This window comes from Phascolarctos cinereus, unplaced genomic scaffold (assembly GCF_003287225.1).
Source record: "Phascolarctos cinereus isolate Bilbo 61053 unplaced genomic scaffold, phaCin_HiC Scaffold_9;HRSCAF=440, whole genome shotgun sequence".
NCBI lineage: Eukaryota > Metazoa > Chordata > Mammalia > Diprotodontia > Phascolarctidae > Phascolarctos > Phascolarctos cinereus.
Window position 1 is genome coordinate 264,502,557 of NW_027556402.1, and position 18,921 is coordinate 264,521,477.

At 48.2% G+C, this 18,921-nt stretch overlaps 1 pseudogene; it reads left to right on the plus strand.

The window, feature by feature from the left end:
- Positions 1–1,218: 1,218 nt before the first annotated feature.
- LOC110202983 (kallikrein-14 pseudogene) lies at positions 1,219–1,947 on the plus strand (annotated as a pseudogene).
- Positions 1,948–18,921: the final 16,974 nt, after the last annotated feature.

Here is an 18,921-nt window from a genome sequence, read left to right on the forward strand (position 1 = left end):
TCATTAAAGGACCTTTTATTTTCCCAAAGGCAACCCAAGCCCCCTCTATCTTCTGTTTAATTTAGGCCCTGATTCCTTGGTAGTATGTCTTCAGTGTATATATACACATGTGTCATGTGTGTATATACACATGTATAGGTGTACATGAGTGTGTATATACATGTGTGTCTATATACACATATTCTCACGTGCATGGGTGTGTTTATGCACACTGTCATGTATGTTTGTATATATGCATGTGCACAAGTTTGTGTGTGTACATATGGCATGTGTGTTTGTCTATGCATGTGTGTGTACATGCACTGTGTCATGTGTGTTTGTCTATATTTATGTGTGAGTATATTCATTGATCCCTCTAACTTTTTGTCATTGAATGGACAGTAATCATCCTTCTCCAGTTGGTCTTTCCTACGTGGCTGGTCAGGCCAAGCTCTCTCCCAGAAGTCTCTGCAATGGTGCTGGGGCCATATCATCAGCCAATGTCATTCACAAACAACCACGTCTGGAGGACCTCACCGACCCACAGGGAATCCCTTTTCAGCCTAGACTTTGCACTGAATCTCCTCTATGTCAGTGCTGACCATCTCTGGCTCACGCACGCCTTCCTGTCTTATACCCAGCTGGACAGTAATATAGCCATGGCTTCTCTTTTATTACATCTTCCAAGGAATCTTGCTTAGCCTTCAATGCTCTTAGGGTAACTTTGTTTACTTGGGTCTCCCAACAAGCTTTTTAAAAACTGGCCCTACAGGCTGCTTCTTTCTGTCTTATGAGATGCTGCTGCTCCCATCTCTCCCCATCTTTTTCCATCAGATTTTATAAACAAGTCCAGGTTCTAAGCCAGTGTTTCTCTGCCACCATATCTTTCTACTTAGTGAGCAGTTCATGTGTTTGCTGATAGTGATGGTTTTTGGGTTCCTTTGGCTTCCTGATTCTAGCAGTTACTTATGTGGTTTAAACTTTTGTGTCAAATGATTGTAAGGAGACAGAGAAAGAGCCTCCCCTCTGCCAGACCTTCTCTGCTTTTCTTTTCTCTGAATGTTGACCTCTATCTGCTTGTCCGGCCTCAGTCTCCTGGTCTCTACAAATCTCTCCATGGGAGCCAGGCTGTATCTTCTGTCTAGGGCACCATCCCTCTGCCTCTGCTACTCTCTTTGTCCCACTCCATCAATTTTTATACCTGTTTCTGTCACTTACTTTTTCTCTGTTTCTCTCAGAATGTCCCCTCCATCCCCCTTCGATAGGTTGCTCCTGATCACATCACTGCCTCTCCTATGGGTCACTGCCAGAGCCAAGGGAATTGAAGACAAGATCATTGGTGGCCAAACGTATGTTCCCTACTCCCAGCCCTGGCAGGCTGTGTTGTCCATCTATCAAAGGTTCCACTGTGGAGATATCCTGCTGTCCTCACTGCAGCTCCCTGGGCCCAGGGAGATTTTGGTGGTGGTCCCGAGGAAACACAACCTCCCACGCTGGGAGCCCCCACAGCAATTGGTCAAAGTGGACCACCTAGTGCTGTACCCCAAGTATAACCCCCAAACCAACAACCATTACCTCATGTTACTCTGCCTCGAGAAGCCAGTGAATCTGACCTTGGAAGTTTCAGGAGGCAAAAGACTGTGCCAATCTGGTGTCAGACTGGGGGACCATTTCCAGTCCTTTCGCAAATTTCCTAGCACCCTACAATGCGTGAACATCAGTATCTCATCTGAGGGAAAATGCCAAAATGCCTGCCCAGAAGCCATCACTCCAGGCATGGTCTGTGTTGGGGACAAGAAGGGTGGGAAGGATTCTTGCCAGGGTGACTCTATGGGTGCTAGGGAGGCCCCTTGGTATGCAATGTGTCCTGGGACATAGAACACTGCACCCTGGCCAGGTATCTTGGTGTCTGTACCAACCTATGCCATCACCAGACCTTGGATCCAAAATGAAATGCAGAAGCAGTGACATGCCCCGCAGCCCCCAACTGCCAGTCCTGCCCTGAGGGACAGGTGGCCCTGCACCCTTCAAAGGAACCCAAGCATCCTGATCTTCAACCCAGCTGATCTCCCCTCCCCCAGGGACAGGACTCAGGTCTTCCTGACCATGGACCTTTGGTGGACCCAGGGTTCCTAGGCCCCATCTCCATTTAGACTTTGATGTGTGGGAAGGAGATCAAAAGGATTTAGAGATGGAAAGGACTTTAGAGCACAAAACAGCAGGTCTGGAAAGAACCTTTTAGAAAGACTATGTATATACTGCAATTTTTACAAATGGGGAAACTGAGGATAAAGTGACTCCTAATGTCACATAGCAAGGATATAACAGAGCCAGATTCAGGACAGTGTTCTCTCCCTGATGCAGGGTCTGAAGGCCCAGATCTAGCCTCAACCTCCCAGTACCCAAGCCCCTTTCCCCCACTGCTCACACATCCAAAGTGACAGACACACCAAGCTGGTCCCTCCCCATGGTCACCCCTCCTCCAACAGCCTTAGATTAATGAAACCTACAACACATGAAAAAAAGAAATTATTTTAAGTGAGATCTGTGCCATTCCTCCTGCCATCCTGTATTCCATTATTAATAACTTGTTAAGTATGTTCTGACTGGAGTTATTTTAACTCCAATGTATGCTGTATCTTTCTCTTATTTTTATTCTTTCTTCTGGACTTGTACTGACTTTTATCTTTGTTCTAAGATGTCGGTGGTCTAACTACAAGACCCAACCAAGTAATCCAGGAATTGTTCCCACCTCAGTAAAGTCATTTCCTGTTCAAAAATAATCGATTTCCCTTATGATAATGTCATTTGGTGCCCAGAATAGACAGAGAAATTACCTTGAAACCAGTCCACCTCTGACACCCATGGGCTGTGTGACCCTGAGCAGCTCTTTGTAAGTTGCAGAGGTGTTGCTGACCTGCACTGAAAGAGGGACTGTCCTTATCTGGCAGTTCCCGATACCAACAAAATCCCAGGTGCAGTCTCTGTCCCTATTGTTATCTGGTGCCTTCCAATCACTTTACCCAATAAAAGTCTTCATGATGAAAAGGCTTCTGTGCGTTCCACGAGGCTGTGCCCTCTCATTCCCCATCCTCACCCATTCCTGTATCGTCACTGGAGTCCCCAAGCATCAGAGTCTGCTGTTACTGTTGTTGACTCATGTGACCCTGGGAATCATCCAAAAATCCCAGGATGCATTGCCATTTCCTTCTCCAAGGAATCCAGGCAAACGGAGGTGAAGTGACCTGCCCAGAGTTACACATCCAGCGAGTATCTGAGGCTGGATTTGAACTCGGGTCTTCCTGAGTCCAAGCCCAGCGCTTTCTACCCTAAGTCACCTCAATACCTTCGTTGCTAGCTCTCAAAATCACTCAGATGTATAATGCATTTCTCTCTATTCTCCTGCTGCCCTCCTCTCTTTCATGTACAGGCATACCTCAGAGACTGTTGTGGGTTCGGTTCCAGATGACCACAATAAAGCAAGCATTGAAATAAAGCAAGGCACATGAATCATTTGGTTTCCCAGTGTGTATAAAAGTTATGTTTCCGTCAGACTGTAGTCTATCAAGTATGCAATAATATTATGTCTAAGAGAAAAACAATGTACATATCTTAATTTAAAAATACTTTATTGCAAGTTGTGAATTGATCCAACCATTCTGGAAAGCAATTTGGAACTATGCCCAAAGGGCTATAAAAATGTGCAATCCTTTGACCCAGTAATATCACTCCTAGGTCTGTATCCCAAAGAGATCATACAAATGGGAAAAGGACCCACATGCACAAAAATATTCATAGCAGCTCTCTTTGTGGTAGCAAAGAATTGGAAATTGAGGGGATGCCCATCCACTGGGGAATGGCTGAGCAAGCTGTAGTATATGAATGTAATGGAATGCTATTGTGCTGTAAGAAATGATGAACAGGCTGACTTCAGAAAAACCTGGAAAGACTTGTATGGTCTGATGCTGAGTGAAGTGAGCAGAACCAGGAGAACATTGTACACAATAACAGCCACGTTGTGCGATGACTAATATTGATGAACTTAACCCTTCCCAGCAATACACGAATCTAAGATATCTCCAAAGGCCTCGTGATGAAAAATGCTATCCACATCCAAAGAAAGAACTATGGAAGTTGAATTGCAATTTTTTTTTCTCCTCTGTTGAGTTTTGTTTCCTCTTTCTGGTGGTTCCTCCTATTGGTTCTAATTTTTACTTACAACATCACTAATGTGAAAATTTTAAACTCAAAAGCGTATGGAAGTGATTGTTGATAAATGAAAATAAGTTAATAAAAATTTTTAAAAATACTTCATTGCTAAAAAATGCTAGCCATCATCTGAGTCTTCGAGTCACACTCTTTTTGCTGGTGGAGGGTCTTGCCTCGGTGTTGGTGGCTGCTGACTGATGGTGGGATTGGGGGGTTTGCTGAAGGCTTGGGGGACTGTAGCAATTTCTTCAAATAAGACAAGGAACTTTGCCACAGCAATTGGCTCTGCCTTTCACTTGAATACTTCGAGGCCATTGTAGGGTTATTAATTGGTTAATTTCAATACTGCTCTGTCTTAGGGGCCAGTCAGTGGAGCAGTCAGAATTCATGATACCCCAAAACAATTCCAATAGTAACGTCAAAGATCACTGATCACAGATCATGATAACAGATATGGTAATAATGAAAAAGTGTGAAATATTGAGAGAATTATCAAAGTATGATGTACAGACATGATGTGAGCACATGCTATTGGGAAAATGGCACCAATAGATTGGCTCAACGTAGGGCTGCCTTCGATTTGTTTAAAAAAAAAACTAAACAAAACAAAGTTCAATAAAAGGAGGTCTGCCTATACACTGCTATGTTGCAATGTATTCCCACAAAAACAGTGATTCATGGGGCAGCTAGGTGATGCAGTGGATACAGCACCAGTCCTGAAGTCAGGAGGACCTGAGTTCAATCTGGCCTCAGACCAAACACTTGACACTTACTAGCTGTGTGACCCTGGGTAAGTCACTTAACCCCAATTGCCTAAAAAAAAAAAACAGTGATTCATTTATAGACAGGGGTTCTATCCATCATGCACCAGGCCCACCTGTTACCTGCACCTGACTTCTGCCTTCACCCCTCCCTCCTTGTGTACATTGGGAAAGCAGTCTCTTACTGGTCTCTCTGCTGTCCTTGGTTGCTGCCAAAGGACATTCACTCCTCCTGCATTTCTGTTGTTTGGGGTGTCTGAGAAGCCAGTAATCTCTACAGGTCTAGTTTCTTTCTAAAAATGTTTCAAACACCTCTTTATTATTAAATATGTACTTTTTTTCATTTACAGTTAAACTCAGATTTGCAGGGTAGGTCACCCTGGGCTGTATCCTGAGCTTCATTGATTTTCGGAATACATGATTTCCTTGTGGGTGAAGAATATCTTGTGTTATTCAAATTTCCTTTTCTTTCTCCTGTTTCCTTGCAGAATTTGTTTCTGAATTGTTCAATTTGACCACTATGTGTCTTGGAGTTTTCAGCCTTAGGTTTCTGCCCAGAGGTGATCTAGGAATTCTTTCTATTGGCTTTTCATTTCTGTGTTCAGCAGTTCTGGGCAGTTTTCTCCTGCATTGTGGTGGGGAGGGTTTTTGTCCTGTTGTGTTCTGGGGGACCAATGACCCTTATATTATCTCTCAGCATTTCTCTGTGATCAGCATGTTTTGCTTGCACAATGAACAGATTTTCTTTTCTTTTTCTTTTTTTTTCTTTTAGCTAGGCAATGGGGTTGTGACTTGCCCAAGGTCATACATCTAGGAAGTGTACTAGCTGCCCCAAGCAGATTTTCTTCTCACAACACTGCCCTTTGCTCTCTTCTGGATTGTCTTTCATTTCTATATATTTGCATTCACAATCCATTGTTCTTTCTTTCATTTTTTTGGTGAAGGCCATAAATTCTGCTTTCATCCTTCCATTTTTTTCAATCACTCAAGAATCAAAGTGCAAATGCTGCCTTAATTTGGATGGTCTGATTAGGTTCCTTATAGAATTTCTCTTCCTTTATCCTCTGCACTAGATGTGGGTCCATAAGGTGAAGTCATCTGGTCTCTTTGTGAGTGTTGACCAGTGAGGAGAGATGACTGAGTGCCCCAAAAAATGTTACTGCTTGTTGCTTTGGATACATGATAAAGCCAACTTTGCCCACTCCTTTATTTGCCTTTCCAAGGAAAACGTGTGAGTCACCCTTCCATCAAGGTGCAGCTTCCTTCTGTCTTTTGGTTTTATTTATAGCAAGAAAGTCAAGATTGATTCCATTCTGGTCTCATGGCAAATAAGTGCACTCACTGGGCCTCAGACAAGGATCTCACATCTGAATCTCCCACTGACAGCTATGTTAGAATTCCTAGGGTCATAGATGACTAACATCTCTTGCTCCTTTTCTACCAATCTTTTATTGGTTCTGTAGAAGTGGCCAAGGTCCACAGAGGAGGGTCACTTTGCATTTTCTTTTTTTGTTTCATGGGTTTCAACGGCTGAAGAAGTCATGGCTAAGGGGCCAGTCTATCACCAGTGCTGACTGAGGCATTATATTTATCAGATCCTTCAGTCTCCCCAAGGCAGTTTTCTTTCCAGCATTGTTCAGAGGGTAGACATTATTTTCCTGGTTCTATTCCCCTCACTCACCTTCACTATACGGTTCTTCCCACATTTCTCTGGACCACCCTCTTCCTCAGTTCTTACAGTACAATAATGCTCCATCCGACTCATAGACCAGAACCGGTTCGGTCATTCCTCAGGGGATGGCAGCCTCTCAGGTCTTTGCCACCACAGAAAGAAGTGCCTTCAACAGCCCCATGCCCTTTTCCTCTGTTCTTTATCACTGTGGAGAACAAGCCCAAACCTGGGTTTTCTTTGAACAGTTCCTGTTTCCTTCCAACAATCACCACAAGCATTTTTTGACAAAGTCTCTGGTCCTCTGTGTGACTGGGATGAAATGGAAGACGGCAGCAGCCTTTTAAATTCTATTTTCCTTTAAAAAGAAAAGATCTTTATCAAAGCAGCTCAGTACAAATATTATTCCCATATAGACATATACATACATATATATATATATATGTATGTATGCATGTATGCATGTATATGCATGATCTTTGAGCTCATTGATGAGGGCATTCTCTCTAATGGCACAGCTCATAGCCCACCCATGCCCTCCTATCACATGCCCCTCTTGCCCAAGCCTTAAGTTCGGTGGAAATCCATCACTCAGTCAACAAGCAGTTTATTAAGCACCTACTACGTACCAGGCACTGTGCTAAATACTGGGGGTACAAAAAGGGGCAAAAGCAGTCCCTGACCCCCAGGAGCTCACAACTTAATAAGGCAGATGACTTGGAAATGTCTGTGTACATACACTATGGGTACAAGGCCAGTGGAAGTCTCTTGGTTACACAGGTCCCTTCCCTGAATTCCCACTAAATTATACTCACTCCCACTTCTGAGTCTTTGCTTGGGCTCCTTCCCCTCTCACCACCCCTCCCCCAGTCCAGCCTTCCTTCTTGGCCCAATCTCCAGTTCTGCCTTCCCCCCTCAAGTCTTCCCCAGCTGTGGACATCCCTCCTTTCCCTGAGCTCCGGGAGTACTCCATGCCACGGATGCATTTTAACTATAGCTCCCATAGAAATCTATAGTCACTGGCTTTGCATCTGTGCATTTTATCTTCCCCACAAGAATGTAAAGTCTTCAAAGGCAGAATTCCCATGTCCTCCAGAGATCCTTGTACAAGGCTGAGCATCTAGTAGGTGGTCAATAATTTAATTCAAAATTCCGATTTATCCAATATTTATCAGGTGCCTCCAACACACAGGGCTCAGTGCCAGGAGCCAGAAGCACAGGGTGACCTGAATAGGCTCAAATTTTCACAGTTAGTGAGCCTGAGTGGGCTTCTGAGCACAGGAATGGGATTGCTGGGACATGGCTTAAAATATAGGGATGGCAAATTCTTGTCTCTGGGTGGAGCAAATTAAGCAGGACCAGTAAAAATAGATCTGCCTGGAGTTGGGTGACTCTGAACAAGACTGGTTTTAAAACTGTCTGACCTCATTGATGTGATGTGCCTGGTGGCAGGAAAGCACAGCGGCTACTGCACAGCATAGAATGAAGGAGCAGGAACTCAAGGCAGTCAACATCCAGGAAGACTGCCAGCAATGCGCCAAGCATCAGCACCGCCCAGAAGGCCCCGCGGAGGCTCGTGCCCTCAAGCTGCATTTCACCTTCACGGTCCCCTTCATGGCTGCTACAGCTAATCCAGCTTTCTTCCTGTTCCTAGTACATAGTACCCCATTTCCCATGCCATGCTCTTGTACTTCTTCTTCCCCACATCTAAAACAAACTTTCCTCTCCCCTGCTTGGAATCCCTTGTTTCTGGTGACACTCAACTGGAACACTCCCTTCCAAGAGAACCCCTGGCACCCAAACCATCCTCAATTAATAGATAATTGGGAAGAGAGAGAAGAGGGGATAGGAGAGAGGCAAATGGAATGGGATGGGATGGGATAAGCATTTATTAAGCACCTGCTATGTGTCAGGCACTATTAAGGACTTTACAAATATTACCTCATTTGAGAAGAGACAGAGACAGAAGCAAATACGCAGAGGCAGGAAGAAAATATTCAGCGAGAACTCTCAAGCGCTGTGAAGGAGAATCTGAGCTCAGAACAAACATGCCCCATTGGAGATGCCCCCCACAGACTGACATAGACCTGTAAGACTAAGGCGCAAGCTCCTCAATCCACTGGCCTTCAAAGGATACAAAGGATGTAGGATTATAAAATGGAAGGTATAAATGGGCACGGCCACACCAAGAGATTTTAAAATAGCTACTGATCTGAAGAATGCAAATGAAGATTACCTCAAGAAAGCCTCTCAGCCCTGGGGTAAAGAGGTCTTTTCAAACACAGACTAGGGGAATAAACCTCAGGTGGGGCCAGAGTTTGGGGAGCCTGGTGGAGGAGGGCCCCAAAGGTCAAATAACTGAGCAGACCTTTCAGGCCAGCGACTGTGGGTCAGGATCTGAACGCAGGGCTCATTCCCTGCCCCAGAGCATCTTTTATCCTCCCTTATTCCTGGCTCCTTCTCTACCCTCTACAAACTGTGCTATCTCCCCATCTTAAAATAAACTTTCACTTGATCCCCTTAAGGGGATCTCTTCTTCCTTTTGCAGCCAAATTCCTAAAACAAACTGTGCGCACTTGGCACTTCCTAGGTCTCACCTCCCACTCTCTTCCTATCATCTGGCTGCTGGCCTCACCAAGACTCTCTCCCTGCTACACACACACACACACACACACACACACACACACACACATACACGCATACACACACGTACACTCATGCATACACATATACACACATACACATACATAACACACACACTAACAATCTCTGGGTCTGGACAGCTTTTGACTGCATCAACCTTTTCTCCTCCACTCCAACTAGATCCAATCCAAAAAATGGCTTGGGCACCTACTGTGGGCAATATACCTCTGGGCCCCAGGGATGCAAAGACAATTATTTTAATAATCCCATTCTCCTCGGAGATTCCACTCTACTCTGAGACAAAACCTGGAAATATCCCACAAGTCTGTGAGAGGGAAAGAGGAAGCACAAGAGCAGGGATATGAAAGGTCCTGAATTGAGCTTTAAAGGAAGCTGGGGGTTTTAGGAGGTAGAGGGAGTGCAGCCTGTGTAGACAGGATGGCCCATGCTGAGGCAGAAAATGGAATGAACACCAAGCCGATGCTCTGATTGGAATGGGAGGACATGAAGGGGAATGATGTGCAATAAGCCTAGAAAAGTCAGCTGGAGTCATACTGCAAAGGTCTGCCACACCACAGCCTGGGTATTTGATCCAAAAGCCAATAGGGAGCCACCAAAACTTCCCACAGAGAGAGGGGACCTGGTCACACATGTGCTTTGAGAAGGTCATGGTGGGGCGGGGGGGAGTGAAGAGAGGCAGGAGGCCAGAGGACCACTAAAGAGATCATTGCAATGTCCAAGAGAGCTATGATGAGGGCCTGGAATCAGGGAGTGGCCATGTGAGGAGAGAAGGGGTGCATTTTGGCAGGTATAGGAAGAAGGAAAGGGGGATTTACACAAAAAAGAAAAATAGCTCAGAAACTAGTCCAAAGCAAAACAAATTCCATAATTAGGAAAGGAAGCATGAAAAGAGAAATAAGAGAAAGAAAAGAAGAGGAAGAGGAAGAGACAGAGTAAAAACTTATGATCAAGGTCAGGACATGGAGAAGAGAAGAGAGTCAGTGGAACAGAAATAGATTGCATCATTCAAAGATATCATTAGGCAAACTCTTCTTTCACCACTTTCTTCCTCTTTGTAAATAGTGGGGCAGAAACAAAGAGAAGAAATAGTACAAGAAAGTAGGATGGAGGGAAATACATAACTGACAATCGTGACTATAAAGGTGAATGGGATGAATTTACCCATAAAAAGGAAGAAGTTAGCAGAATGGATTAGCAAGTTGAATCCAACAATATGTCGTTTACAAGATAATTTGCAATATGCTCTTTACTTCTCTAAGCACAGAAATGCAGCTGATAGCCATAATTACAGCTCTGAATTTAAGGATCATGAAGCATTTCTCTAAAAGACTTTTGGAGGGAGAGAGTTCAAGGATTATTGTTCCCCATTCTACAGGGAAAGAGATATGCATTTATTAAATGTCTGCTACGGGCCAATGGGGTGTTCAGGAAGGACTCGCCCCTCTGATATTAAAGCTTGCTAAGCTCTTTTCAGGGCTGCTCATCCACCTTTGGTGTCCATCTTTTACCCAACTCTCACCTGTGGCTCCAAGAAGCTGTAGCATGCACAGTGGCCACACCCTAAGAAACCGTCTTGGCAGACAGGCTAAACCAGATTGTGGGTAACTGATGGGCCTCAAATATGTTGGTGAGTTAGGAGGATGTCTACCCCAAGCATGTGAAGACTTCCCCCAGTGGAATGAGTGGATAAGAACAATTTGTTCCAATGGTCATGAAGGTGCCTGAAGAAGGTGATGTGGAGTGCTTAGAGCTTGGTCAGACATAGAAGATGCCAAGGTCATCCACTACATCCCAGACCATCACCAGTCATCTTGATTTTTGTCTTGCTTCTGGACTTCAACGACTCTGGAAAAGTGAGGCTGATAACTTTGTGCAACTCTGCCTCACTTAAACCCAATTCAGGTGCGAGTCAAGATATCACCCCATGACATCATTGGTCCTTTTTGAAACTGAAGGATGAACAATACCTATGTGCCAGGCACTGTGCTAACCACTTGACAAGTATAACTTCATTTGATCCTCACAACAATCCTGGGAGGGAGACACTATCATTATTCCTATTTTACAGTTGAGAAAATGAGACAAATAGAGGTTCAGTGACTTGCCTAGGGTCACACAGCTAAGGAAGTATCTGAGGCTGGATTTGAACTCAGGTCTTGATGATTCCAGACCCACCACAGCCACTGCACCACCTAGCTGTCTCTAGATGATAGATAAATTAGTTTTAAAAAGTAGAGTGAGGGACAGCTATGTGGTGCAGTGGATAGAGCACCAGCCCTGGAGTCAGGAGGACCTGAGTTCAAATCTGGCCTCAGACACATCACACTTACTAGCTGTGTGACCCTGGGCAAGTTACTTAATTCCAATTGCCTAAAAAAAAAAATAGAGTGACCTGACCAAGATCAAACAGCTAGAATGGGAGGTGATATTTGAACCTAGGTATTTATAGAAGCTGGCATTTCCTTGGTGGTGACCTATGGTTAGGGGTAGCATGTTTGCCATGTTGTAAAGTCCTCTGGTCCTCACATAAAACCATATGCACGTCATGGATGTCATGTGCTGGGGAGAAGGCACTGAGCCAAAAGCCACCTGCTCATGCAGCACCTAAAACAGGGTAGCAGAGCCTTCCCAGAGATGACTCACAGTAATTGTATTATTCATCATAGGTACAGTAGGAAATGACCAATTGTTATATCTATTCCTTGCCCCAGGAGCAAACAAAGCCATGTTTCCTGTAGCTCCCTACAAGACCAATTTAATAGCCAATTAACAAGTTAGGGTGGCTCAAGGAAGGCACTCTAGCCTGACAATGGGCAGGGGGATAGACAAGGTGACCTCTGGAGGCCCCTTAAAGTTAAAAAACTGATTCTGAGTCTGCTGAGCCTTGTGGAGGTCCCTAGATTCAGAGGTGTGACGAATATTGGGACATCCTTTCCAGCCACAGACCACCCACCACCATATACTTCACTTGTGTTAGAGGGCCCTGTCCAAGGTGCTGAGTGACTGCCCTGCTGCTCACGGTGGTGAATCTGCCCAAACATGGGGAAGCCTGCGGCAGGCCAAAGAGAGCACAGCTTCAGACACATTTCATAGGCAGGCTTCACAGTAGCCACAGTGAAGAACCTGGGCTCAGAAGGCAGAGACTGATGAGCCAAGGGTCACACACTACCCTAAAGATGAAGGAGGAATAGCCGGTTAACTAAACTTCAAGGCATAAGTATGAAAGACCTGCCACTGCAGGCCCACCAGGGGAACCCCCAAAGAGAAGCTAGTCAGAAACATGTCAGAGAGTGTGGAGAAGGATGGAGCGTGGGCTGCTGGGAAGGGCACTGGGTTTGAAGGCAGAGGATCCAGGTCCAAATCCCTACTCTGCCACTCATCTACCCCCACCCCTGTGTGATGGGGGACAAGCCCCTTCCAGCTTCCTGATCTGGAAAATGAGGACCTTGGAAGCTCCCCCAATTCTCCATTCAGGGATAGTTGGCTCATTCTTCATGCCCCCAAACCACACTGGCGTCATTGACCAATGCTTCCTGGAGGAAAAGCAGTGATTTGTGAGGAGTCTTGAAGATTCTGAAAAGGCTCTGAGCATGACAGCGTAGTCATTAGGACTCTGCAAGGAAGCAGCTGCTCTGGTCTGGCTGGAACTCAGGTTTGTGAACCATGGGGAGGTGGAGAAGTCACAGTTAGGATGTCAGGCCTTCCTTGTCCCCCTGCTGGTGACCTCCCCTGTGAGCCTGAGCCTGGCAGCTGCCCTGCCCCTGGCATCATTAGTCCCCAGCGCAATAAAGGGGAGAAATGGTGCCTTAGTGTCCTCATCTGTAAAATGAGAATGAGCATAATTTATATATATACATACATATATGTGTGTGTGTGTGTGTGTGTCTGTGTGTGTGTGTGTGTGTGTGTGTGTGTGTGTGTGTGTGTGTAGCCCTCTAGGTCCTCAAGTGTATCCTTTTGACTGAATCTTAACTTCACAGAACAAATCCCCTTCATAAAAGGATTTCTTCAGTAAAACTTGGACTCAGTGGAAAAGCCACACCCACAGACCTATTGGGTCACATGCGGCCTCGAGGCCGAAGGTTCCCCCCGCCCCAGTTTACACTAACACATCCCTTGGTGGACCCTCAAAATCCTCTCCAAATGGGAGCTACTGCTGAGTATGCTTCTTCCCAGCAGCCTGGTGGCTCAGCAAGAGGTCCTGAGCCCCCATCCCTTCTGGGTTTTGAGGGACGTTCTGGGGAGATACAGAAAAAGAGGGAAGGCCGAGCAGCCAGAGGGAGCAGGGGCGACAACCGGGCCTCTGTCCAGCCCAGCGTTGATGCTTCTGTGCTGGGTGAGCCTGGGCAAGGCCTGTATGAGCCTTTGTTCCCTACCTGCAACGAGAAAAGTGGGGCTGCCTCCCGGGCTTGTGCTGCTATGTCCACGAAGGACTCTCTAACCCTTAGGAGGGTGGATGAGACTGCTCCACTGCCCCAGCCTCATCAGCACCCATGCCCATCCCCCAGCTTGTCGGGAGCCATGGGAGCCATTCCGGCTGATGAAGCCCAGTTGGGAGGCAGAACCCGAGATGGCAGCCAGCTGCGTGCAGCCCTGCAGCAACTCAAGGGAAGGCAGGAGGAAAAAGCCATTGTCCACCAACCCTCACTCCTTGGTAGCTAGCAGTGGTAGGTACTGGGCTGCAGCTGGGGCTGCGGCTGGGAGCAGGCTAAAGAAACTAGCCTTATATTCCTTGACAATGCTGCTTGGATCCTGCCTGGAATCCCTTGGAGGTGATCAGCCAGAGCAGGGCTTCATAATGCTTCCCCCCCCCCCTCCCCAGTGGATCCTGGGACATGCTGAAGCTGTGGGAGCTTGGTGTTTCCACTCAGCCTCCCAGCCTGGGTAGCAGGAGCTATGGGTAGGAAGAAAGCTGGGGGGGGCGGGGGGAGCAGAGCCAATGCAACCTGCCCAATGGGGAGGGGATGGATCTGAGGGTGCTGTAGGCCTCAGACCAAGGCCCTTCAATTCAGCCTCCAGAGCAGGTCTTAAACAGACACCCCACCCAGCTCAGCACCACCCCACCCAGACCCAGCCAGGCCAGGTTTACTGCTTTAGGGAATTCTCCAGATCTACAGGGAAGGTGAGACACAGGCAGGTAGCACCCAGCTTCCTAGAGGAACAAGCTATAAACGTTCCTGGCAATGCCAAAGGAGCTCCCAACAGCTGCTACCCAGGGAAAGAGGAAGAGTCACCTCCTGGGGCAGGGGAGGTGGCCACCTTGTGCCCCACCTACCACCATCCTGGCACTGATGATTTATGTCCAGGTCCTGTTGGGCTGGGCTCCGGATGAGCAGGAGCACACACACACACACACACACACACACACACACACACATACACACTTCCTCAACAGGCAAGGCTCCAGACTTGCTGAGCACCTTCCCTGGAAATGGGCCTCCTCTATCTTTGGGAACTCTGAGGCCCAGAGGGGGAAAAAAACTGAGAAAGGAAGGAAGGAAGGAAGGAAGGAAGGAAGGAAGGAAGGAAGGAAGGAAGGAAGGAAGGAAGGAAGGAAGGAGGGAGGGAGGGAGGGAGGGAGGAAGAAAGGAAAGAAGGAACCAGGCATTTATTAAGCATTTACTAGGGGCAGCTAGGTGGTGCAGTGGATAAAACTGGATCTGGAGTCAAGAAGACTAATCTTCATGAGTTCAAATCTGGCCTCAGACACATACTGGCTGTGTGACCCTGGGCAAGTCACTTAATCCTATTTGCCTCAGTCTCCTCATCTGAAAATGAGCTGGAGAAGGAAAGGCAAACCAGTATCTTTGCCAGGCAAATGTCTGACGGGGAAGTGATGGAACAAGAACAAAGGGGAGGCCACATCCTCCTTTTGACTCCCCCCTCTTCCTGCCCTGCCCCCCACCTTCCTAGTAGAAGCCATATGCCAAAGAGAAGAGGACCCAAAGTGGAGGAGGTGTATGGAGTCCTGCTCAGGAGGCCTGCCCTCCATCCTCCCCGCAGGAGGATAAAGGCCACAATGCTGGGGCTCCTCCCCTTCTGAGCCTGAGCTTCCAGTGTTAGGCTCCATGGGCTAGGTCCCAGAAGTACCACAGATTTCTCCCCGGGAGCTCACGGCCGAGTCATGGATGCTGGTCCCACAGCAGACTGGGAGCCAGATCTGTCGTCTCTCTGGCACATCCTTCCAGTCTGACAGTGAGACCTTAACCTTCAGACCCCCCTGAATGCAAGCTGTGCCCCACTGGGAGAGCTCACAGTCCAGTGAGGGGCCCTTCTCTGGAGCCCCCTCTTAGGGGTCCTGCTTTGAAGCTCCCCCAAAAAGGGGGGGCCATGCAGGGAAAAGGCAAGAGCCCTGGGAAAGGAGAAGTCACAGCCTGTTCAGTGAATCTGCTCCTTCCCAGCTGGTGGCCTCCCCAGGCCCGGCCTCTTCTCCCTCACTGGGAGGGCTGGACCTCCATGGACTTGCCACAGAGGCAGCTTCCTCAGCCCCAAGATGCCCCAGCCTAACATTAAAGTCAACAAACATTCGTGAAGCACCTACTAGGTGCCAGCCGGGTGACCCTGAGCAAATCACTTCACCTCAGAAGGAAGGGAATGAGCATTTATTAAGCACCTACTGTGGGCCGGGCACTGTGCTAAATAAGTGCTTTACAATGATGATCACCTTTGAACCTCACCATGATCCTGTGAGGTTGGTGCTGTTATCCTCCCCACTTTACAGAGGAGGAAACTGAGGCAGATAGCGGTTAAGTGATTTGCCCAGGAGCATCCAGCTAGGAAGTGCCTAAGGCAGGATTCGAATCCAGGTCTTCCTGACTCCTGACCAGTGTTCCCTCCACTGTGGCCCCCCCCCAAAGTGCCCCAGGCAGCTGGCCAAGGCAAAGCAGCAGCTGAGTGCCTGAACAGAATCGGGGCTCCTGTGTGAGGCCGGAGAGGCAGTGTGGCCTAGTGGACAGAGTGCACGTGACCCTGGGCATGTCACTGACCATCTCAGAGCCTCAGGCAGCTCTGACTCTGCCATCCCAAGGCACATACATGGGCCGCAGCCTGCATCCCACAAGGACTGCACTGAAGATCCAATCATGTGTATGTGTGTGCGCGTGCGTGCATGCCTGCCTGGCTCAATGCTGGGCTCTAGGCATACACTGGTAAAGTGGAAACAGGCTGGACCATCAGAGGCCTAACACTGGACTGGGGACAAATGTACAAGGCAGCAATGGGGAGCCAGGGCAGGGGCAAAGGGGGACCCAGATCCAGGCAAACTGCTATAGGAATGTGTAGGAGGGAGAGGACATTGATGAAGGAGGTGGGGTGGATCCAGGAAGGCTTCTCAGAAGAGGCCACAGGGGGCAACTAGATGGTGCAGTGGATAGAGCACCAGCCCTGCAGTCAGGAGGACCTGAGTTCAAATCCAGCCTCAGGCACATAACACTTATTAGCTGTGTGACTCTGGGTCCCGCGTGTTCCTGTTAGTGTTGGGCGTGTGTCCCCTGGCTTGTCCCATACCACACACAAGACTGGAGGCCTAGCCCAGGATTTCCTCTTCTCAGTTTGGAACCTTTTACATCACATCACAGTGCCTTAGGCCAACTTCAACACACCCCTGGCCTCTGACCTTGCTGTTTCTCCTCCCTCCACTGAGCAGATGGCACCCCATCCTAGCTCTCTCTGGTGGAGCTGGCCACATCCTCGAGTAAACTTTGCTAGTGGAAGTGGGAGGGGAGTGTTGGGGCCTTGGCGTGCCAGGGGATCCACCCTCTCAGTACCTGACCAGCCCACCTCCTCCTCTCCCGAGTGCTGCACTGACGTCTCTCGGGCCCTGCTGGTGCCCAGGGCCTGCTGACCCACCCTCTCCGTTTGTGGTACCCCCAGCACCTAATACAGGAGGGTACTTGGCCCTGCCAGTGACGCCTGGCACACAGTAGATGCCTAACAAATGTTTATTGATACTGTTTGCACCAATCTGCCAGCTCCCCAGGAAAGGGGAAAGAGGCTGTCAAAGCCAGGTATTTCTCTCCCAGGATGTTGGAGGCGGATCCAAGTGGTTGGCAGCCTTCTACTCAGTGAACCCAGCCCAAAAAAGCCCTGTAACAGTCTAAGCTATCCGGCCTGCCAGCCTTGGGCCCCATCCACACCAATCTCTCTTTTCTCCTTCCTGGTCCTTCAGGGTCCATCCTGTTCTTCATCCGGCCCTCCCTCTCCTTCCTCACTTTCCACTGAGTCTAATTCCTGGTTCAGTCACTTACTAACTGGGTTCCTGAGCAAGCTACTACGTGCCCCCCCCAGACCCCCAGCTTCCACAGATGCAAAATGGGAACAATAATCTTTGCCCCCTGACCATAAGGGATGAGAAGTAGGGGCTGATGGGAACAGTCCTCAGCCCTCCCCTCTCTCCATCCCTCCTTGCCCTCCATACTAATAGCCAGTGTTTACATAGCACACTTATGCTTACTACATACACTGCACTGTGCTAAGCACTTTACCATTGTCTCAGCTCATCCTTGCAAAAGCCTTATTAGCCCCATTTTACAGATGAGAAAACTGAGGCAAACAGAGTCTGAGGCCAGACTTGAATGCAGGTGTTACTAACTCCAGGCCCAGGGTTCTATCCACTGTGCCACCCAGCTAACCCTGACCCTACCACACCCGGAAGGCAGCAAGTCCCCAAGAGAGGTTTTCTCCTGATTTCAAAGTGTCCGTCCCCCTCTGGTGGTAGGGGGGCAGGGCAGGACAGAGGGAAGGGCTGGCTCTGAGCCAGTCCCCAAGTTCCCAGGGGGCCTGCATGGTCTCCACAGAAAATATTAGTACTGAGAAGTCAATGCCTCATCTGTCCAGGAGAGGGTGCCATGGTCCTGTTCAACAGCTTCTAATCCAGGAAGCCCCAAACAAAAGGAAATCCTAGTCAGGACTTCCAAACTGGGACAGTGTGTGTGTGTGTGTGTGTGTGTGTGTGTGTGTGTGTGTGTGTGTACCCCATGTGTAAGGATTTGTGCCCCTCTGGGAATGTCTCCATATGTGTGTCTTACACCTGGGTTTGTCCCCACATGGCCAGGCTTCAGGTACACCCCAGGGGGCTCCAGCCAACGCCAGTGGGGTCTGCATTGAGCCCCAGGCATTCCTGGAGATGGAGAGGGGGGAATTACTCCACAAGAGGAAACCGGTGAGCCTGAGTGCAGGGGGGTGCCCCATGCGCCTGACTGGGAGCTGCTCAGAGAATAACCTCGCTTCTGGTATCTGCCAAGTTCTCCTTAAGCATCCCTCTGCATGGTGCTGATAGGGATGGGATCTGAACCCCTTAAAGGAAAAGACCATGTCTTTAGGATCTGGACCCCAGAAAGGAAAAGCCCTGGACTTTCCTCCTGGTCTCTGAGTTTCTGGCTTTTGCCTGAGGCTATAATTATTCCCATCAACTGGCCTTTCATTGGTGGCTGCACCTAATCTCTCAATTCTGTTCTGTTACCTCCTGATCCCCCCTGGCCACCTCCCACCCTTAATCCTATCTAGACTCCATTCTCCCTTGGCCACAAGGTTCAGGTCCCTGGTGTTGTTAGCTCACAGTCACCCCAGTTTACTGGCCACTCCCATCCAGATCCTCCCTAGACCCCTTCTCCCAGTCACCTCAAACTACTTGGCCACTCC